The 6,653-nt window shown below is 38.5% G+C and overlaps 1 non-coding gene across 1 annotated transcript; it reads right to left on the bottom strand.

Moving 5' to 3' along the window:
• Window positions 1–1,149: 1,149 nt before the first annotated feature.
• On the bottom strand, window positions 1,150–1,252 carry LOC117200301 (U6 spliceosomal RNA). Its single transcript, XR_004481780.1, has one exon. It is a non-coding gene; the product is annotated as a U6 spliceosomal RNA (small nuclear RNA).
• Window positions 1,253–6,653: the final 5,401 nt, after the last annotated feature.

Raw genomic sequence — 6,653 nt, 5'->3', positions numbered from 1 at the left:
CATCAAGACCTGGGCATTATTTAATAGTCACATATTTATATGTGGCCTGTTCTAGCAAAAGTTCTAAAACTAGTTATGGCTCCCAGCAGGGAAGATCAATTTGCAATTCACAAATCACTTATGTTACACTTTTGTTGTAAAAAATGATAATTTGTTGGTTTAAATAAAATCTTTTTTTTTCCACAAATATTTTTTTAAACTGAAGTATAGTTGATTAATACTATTGTGTTAGTTTCAGATACAGCAAAGTGATTCAGTTATATATATATACACACACATATATATATATGTTTTTTTTCAGATTCTTTTCCCTTACAGGTTATTACAAAATATTGGGTAGAGTTCCTCGTGCTGTAGAATAGGTCCTTGTTGTTTATCTATGTTTTAATTTAATTTAATTTAATTTATTTTTTTAACATCTTTACTGGAGTAAAATTGCTTTACAATGGTATGTTAGTTTCTGCTGTATAACAAAGTGAATCAGCTGTACATATACATATATCCTCATATCTCCTCCCTCTTGCATCTCCCTCCCACCCTCCCTATCCCACCCCTCTAGGTGGTCACAGAGCACCGAGCTGATCTCCCTGTGCTATGCAGCTGCTTCCCACTAGCTATCTATTTTACAATTGGTAGTGTATATATGTCCATGCCACTCTCTCACTTTGTCACATCTTACCCTTCCCCCTCCCCGTGTCCTCAAGTCCATTCTCTATGTCTGTGCTTTTATTCCTGTCCTGCCCCTAGGTTCTTCAGAACCTTTTTTTTTTTTTTTTTTAGTTTCCATATATATGTGTTAGCGTATGGTATTTGTTTTTCTCTTTCTGACTGACTTCACTCTGTATGACAGACTCTAGGTCCATCCACCTCACAGCAAATAACTCAATTTCATTTCTTTTTATGGCTGAGTAATATTCCATTGTATATATGTGCCACATTCCCTTTATCCATTCATCTGTCGATGGACACTTACGTTGCTTCCATGTCCTGACTATTGTAAATAGAGCTGCAGTGAACATTGTGGTACATGACTCTTTTGAATTATGGTTTTCTCAGGGTATATTGCTCAGTAGTGGGATTGCTGGGTTGTATGGTAGTTCTATTTTTAGTTTTTTAAGGACCCTCCATACTGTTCTCCATAGTGGCTGTACAAATATGGAATGCTTCACAAATTTGCGTGTCATCCTTGCACAGGAGACATGCTAATCTTCTATCATTCCAATTTTAGTATATGTGCTGCCGAAGCAAGCACTAAATAAAATCTTTTATCTCAAGTATGGATGCTGGTGTTTGAGAGTATCAGTGCTCTTAGCCACTGACAGAGCATACAGAGTATAAAATGTTGGGGTTTTATGAAATGTTCTTACATTAGCACTATTTTATAAAACTGGATTCTATGATTTAAATAAAAAGGAATGTATGGATTTTATATTATATCCTAAAGAGGGTGCTAAACTGTTAATACACCAGTTAGTCTTCCTTCATGAAACATTAGCCAGTATTGAATGCTCATCTTTGGCTTACTGTCTGCGTCCTTTTTTTGTCAGAGTCAGAGATACATTTGTGGGAATGCCTTGACATTAATTTAAAAGTAACCTGCCTAGATGGGTTTTTTTCCAGCCAAAATAATACCTTTACTTTATTATTTTTCCTATTGAAGTAGTGTTGATTTACAATGTTGTCTCAATCTCTGCTGTACAGCAAAGTGACTCAGTTATACACATATATAAATATATATATGTTCTTTTCATATTTTTTCCATTATGGTTTATCCCAGGAGATTGGATATAGTTCCCTGTGCTATCCAGTAGGACATTGTTTATCCATTCTAGATGTGTTTAATTAGTTAGAAGGCAGTGTAGAGAGCTCAGGATTTGGAGTAGGAGCTCTGTACCCATGCTGCCATTCTTTTTCCACTCTTTACCTTACAAGTGGCTGTGAGATTTCAAGGAAATAATTTATGCAAAATAGCTCCAATGACATCTGGAACAGAGGATAGCTCTGTATCCATAGATCTGATTCCATTTTTGAAAATAATGTCTGCTGTGTGTGCTCTCACTCTGAGATTAAAATTTTTCCCTTTTTAATTTTCTCAGAAAATGTTCCCTGATGTTTATGTATTTGGATACCACAAATGCACATGGGTGGACACACACACATGTGATTCATTTTGTTGAAATTATAAACTCTCTAGAGTTCTGTTTCCTAACCTAATCTGATCACTGATTGGGTTGTATTGCATTGTCCCTAAAGGTCCTCCATAGCTCTTTGATGGTTATTTTATGTGTTAACTTGACTGGGCTGAGAGATGCCCAGATAGCTGGTAAAACGTTATTTTTGGGTGTATCTGTGAGGATGTTTCTGGAAAAGATTAGCATTTGAATCATAGACAGTAAAGAGATCCATCTCACCAATGCAGGTGGGCATTATCCAATCCAATGAGGGCCTGAATAGAACAAAAATGTGGAGGAAGGGAAAATTCGCTGTCTCTGTTTGAGTTGGGACAACCAGCTTCTCTTGCCCTCAGATATCAGTGTTCCTGGTTTTGGAGCTTTTGGACTCAAACTGGGACTTACAACATTAGACCCCCTGGTTCCTATTAAGCCTTCAGGTTTGAACTAGAAGTACAACACCAGCATACCTGGGCCTCCAGTTTGCAGATGGCAGATCATGGGACTTCTCAGCCTCCGTAAATAGGTCAATTTCTTATAATCTCTCTCTCTTCCTCTCCTCTCTCTCTCTCTCTCTCTCTCTCTCTCTCTATATATATATATATATATATATATATATGGCACATATCATTGGTCTGGTTTCTGGAGAAACATGACTTACCACAAGCTATAAAAGTCTACTATGATTCTAAAAGAAAACCTCTGTGAATGTGTTTAAAAAAAGCAGAGAAAGAAAATTATTTCAGGATAGGTGGTGTGAAGGAGGTAGGAGGTGGAGGGCTAAGAGTAGGTAAGTTAAATCAGCTTTACAGGAGCTGGTATAGTATCTATCTTGTTAACTTTTCATTAATAATATCTAGCACATATTATGCACTTGAAGTTTGTTGAATGCATCCATTCATGCCTAAGTGGATGAATGAATTGGTAGATGGAAAAATATGACAAAATTCAGTTTAAGGAGACACAGATCAATTGAAACAAGATTGTGAGAGTAGTGACTGAGAACACGACCTATGATGTTATTAAGGCCTGAGTTTGAATCTTAACTTTGATAATTATCAGCTATGGGATTCTGGACAAGTAACCAACTCCTTGAGTCAAATTTCCTCCTTATAATAATTCTAGGTAGTGGGTATTACTATCTTTTCCCATGATGAGGACAATGAGACAGGTAAAACACTCTGTACCTGCCTCACAGTAAGCAGTGTGACGATGAGGGTGAAGATTATAGCTTAAGAGCAATATATAATATGAATGAAGTTGTATAGTGCCTATTCTTCAGTTATTACCTTCAGCCTATTATAGAAATTCGCCCAACAAACTTGTATTTCTCTCATGGATCACTTAAACGAAAGGCAGTGTGACCATGTGACAGACTCATTTTGATCTCCAACCTGGTTATAGTAGTTTGCTTGCCAGCTTATGTAGTTTAAAGCTTACATAAGTTATCTTTTTCTGCTATTAATACCTCCAAAACGTAATGGCTTAAGACAAAAAAAAACTTTATTATCTCCTGATTCTGTGTATCCTCTGGACAATTCTTTTGGTCTGGGCTAAGTCATGCCATCTTTCTGGGCAGATGGTGATAGGGCTTGTTAGTCTAGCATGTTCTCTTTCACAGGTGAGAAGTTGGCATGATGTCACCTTGGACCACAGCAATGACTTGCCTATATGTCTTTCATTATCCAGCAAGCTATCTTGGGCTCATTTCCATGGTCATGGTTATAGAGTTCAAAGAGAGAGCAAATCCCAATGTAGAAGCACTTTCAAGTTCTACTTTTGCTATTTTTTTCTAATGACTTCTTGGACAAAGCAAGTCACATGGCCAAGTCCAGATTTAGAGAGTAGAAAAATACATAAGCTTCACCATTAGCTTGGAGGAGTTGCAAGATCAAGGGTATTATCCATACAGGTGTTGGAGGAATTTGTAGTCATTGTAACCATTGTAGTACTGCAATCTACCACACTCTGTTGAATGTGGTACTCACCATTCACTGCTAAAACTGACCAGAATCCCCTTCAAAATCGACTGTTCTATGCCTTCAGCATCCATGAATACAGTGGCTTGCTCATGGTAGTTGTTGATTACTTTTAACTGAGAAAGGAAGAATCTAAGCTTCATCTAGTCATTCTTCCTTTATAATTCAGTTTTAATTAAAATACTTAAATTTTATTAACTTTAAGGTACAAAATATGTCTTATTCAAGTACATAGAAAGACTGTTGTGTAGAAAAAGGCATTACTTTTATTTTAAAAGGCTTGACATTTGCTCTCTAACAAGTCATTTAAACTCACTGCATCTGGTTGCAAAATAAAAATGGAAACTAATTTGATTTTTCTCCCCTGTGAGACAAATGAGACAATATATGCGAGAATTGCAGTGTGTTAACTGTTATAATGTGAGACAAAATATCTTAATAATATATAAGCAAATAAGCAATGTCTTTGAATTTCATTGTTTTAAAAATGAAACCTTGTTTATCTAGTTTTCTATCTCCATGTGCATTTAAAGGCTTGTAATAAAATCCAGTTACCTTTTGATTAATTGCATTATAAATATGGAGCCAGCATGTATCAGACACAGTTTAGGTACATACTCAACAGTTTTACTAGCATGAATTTTCCTTGAGTCTTCTAATTTTTTTGTTCTCTGGGGACTTAAAAGAAGCATCAATGTAACATTGATTCTTAACTAGGGTGAATTTGCCCCCCCCCCCCACCAGGGTACAGTTGACAATGACTAGATACATTTTTGGTTATTGTAACTTGGAGAGGTTGAGCACAGGCAACTAGTGAGTAGAGGTCAGAGATGCAGGGGACGCGGGTTTGTGCCCCAGTCCGGGATGATCCCACATGCCGCGGAGTGGCTGGGCCCGTGAGCCATGGCCGCTGAGCCTGCGCATCCAGAGCCTGTGCTCCGCAACGGGAGAGGCCACAACGGTGAGAGGCCCGCGCACCGCAAAAAAAACCCAAAAACAAACAAACAAACAAACAAAAGAAACAGAGATGCTGCTAAACATCCTACAATGCAGAGTGGTCCCTCCAACTCCCCAACAAAAAGTTACTCAGCCCAGTATGTCAGTAGTGCCAAGGCTGAGAAACCCTGCTTAACTGAGTGAAGAATTTACTGTGAGGTCATGATTTTATAGAGAAAGGAGTTGATGATGAGCATGATGATGGCAGTGTTACAGAGGACAAGATGGAGAGAGGCTTCTTTTCTATTCCTCCTCTCCAGAAGTGGCTACCCTTCCACAAAGGACAGGATGGTAAGGAGCAATCTCAAATCTTTTTACCCATTGAGTGAACCCTGCCCTTCTGGTACTTCCCAGTGCTCACTTATTATCTCAGTGGTCTTCTCCCTGTCCAGCTTTACACTAGCATTTTCTTACTGTTGTTTTCTTGAAGCATTATCTGAGCTACTGACTGGGGCTTTAAAATTGATGAGGTACCATCAGCAATTTCCAATTTTATTAAGGGAGCAGAGGCGAGGGGGAGTTGAGTTCTGGAGTGTGTTTGGGAGGTGTTTGTTTTGACTGTCTGGTGGCTGCATACCAGCCTGAGGGAGTCACAAATGTCACTGCTGTGCAATGGTATAATTTTCCTGCCGCTCCAGAGAGTCTTCTGTGTTAATCTCCTGGCATGTCTGGCGACTTTCAAAATAGAAGTTAAAGGCAATTCCATGGAGCAGTGAAAAAAGATTCAAGGTCCCCATTCGTATTTGTGAGGACAGAGAAAATTGCTATGTGCAGTTGGCCCTTTTCATTATTGAGAACATAGAGCAGCTCGGCTTTCACCAGGGCTAATTGATTTTCACAGCTGGTGCAAGAAAGTCTAAGGATGGTATGAAACTTAAAAAGTCCCTTTGTCCAGACACTGAAGCTCATGGGTTCTGCACGGACTTAAAATTTGGGCTTCAAGAAGAGATGCTGAAATCTTCCTAAATAACCTTGGGCACCAACCGGAAAAGAGTTACTTGTTCATAGAATGCATGGTGTGAGTGGGTTATGGCCTGCCATATGGCGTCCCTTCAAATTCATTATTTTCCCTTTACATTAATTATGTTATGTGGCACAAACCTGATTTCACCCCTGGTACCAAGTAATTCCCCCATTTAATATGACATATTAGATGATGTTGATGCCTGCCTTTGCCTTATGGATGACAGAAGACACTACCTACTGACTAGAGGTCAGTATCATAGGCTTTTTGTTTTCTAACTGAATTTCTCTACTTTATGGGCTAATTGGTTTATGTATTCCTTATTATGAAAAGCTGGAAAGGCAGTGGGAATCTGAGGCAGAGCTTCTATACAGAAGCAACAAAGCATGGATGTAGTTGCTAGAACTGGGATAAAAGGGGAAGATTTGATCACACGTAATGTCAGTGTCCTAATGGCCTGAACATCTTAGGAGAGGTAGCACAGTGCAGTAAAAAGCATGGGCATCAGGTCAGATCATTCTGGCTTCCATTCTGAATTCGGCC

The sequence above is a fragment of the Orcinus orca genome, chromosome 2 (assembly GCF_937001465.1).
Source record: "Orcinus orca chromosome 2, mOrcOrc1.1, whole genome shotgun sequence".
Taxonomy (NCBI): domain Eukaryota; kingdom Metazoa; phylum Chordata; class Mammalia; order Artiodactyla; family Delphinidae; genus Orcinus; species Orcinus orca.
The sequence above is the reverse complement of the archived record's forward strand: the minus strand, read 5'-3'. Positions and strand labels throughout refer to the sequence as shown.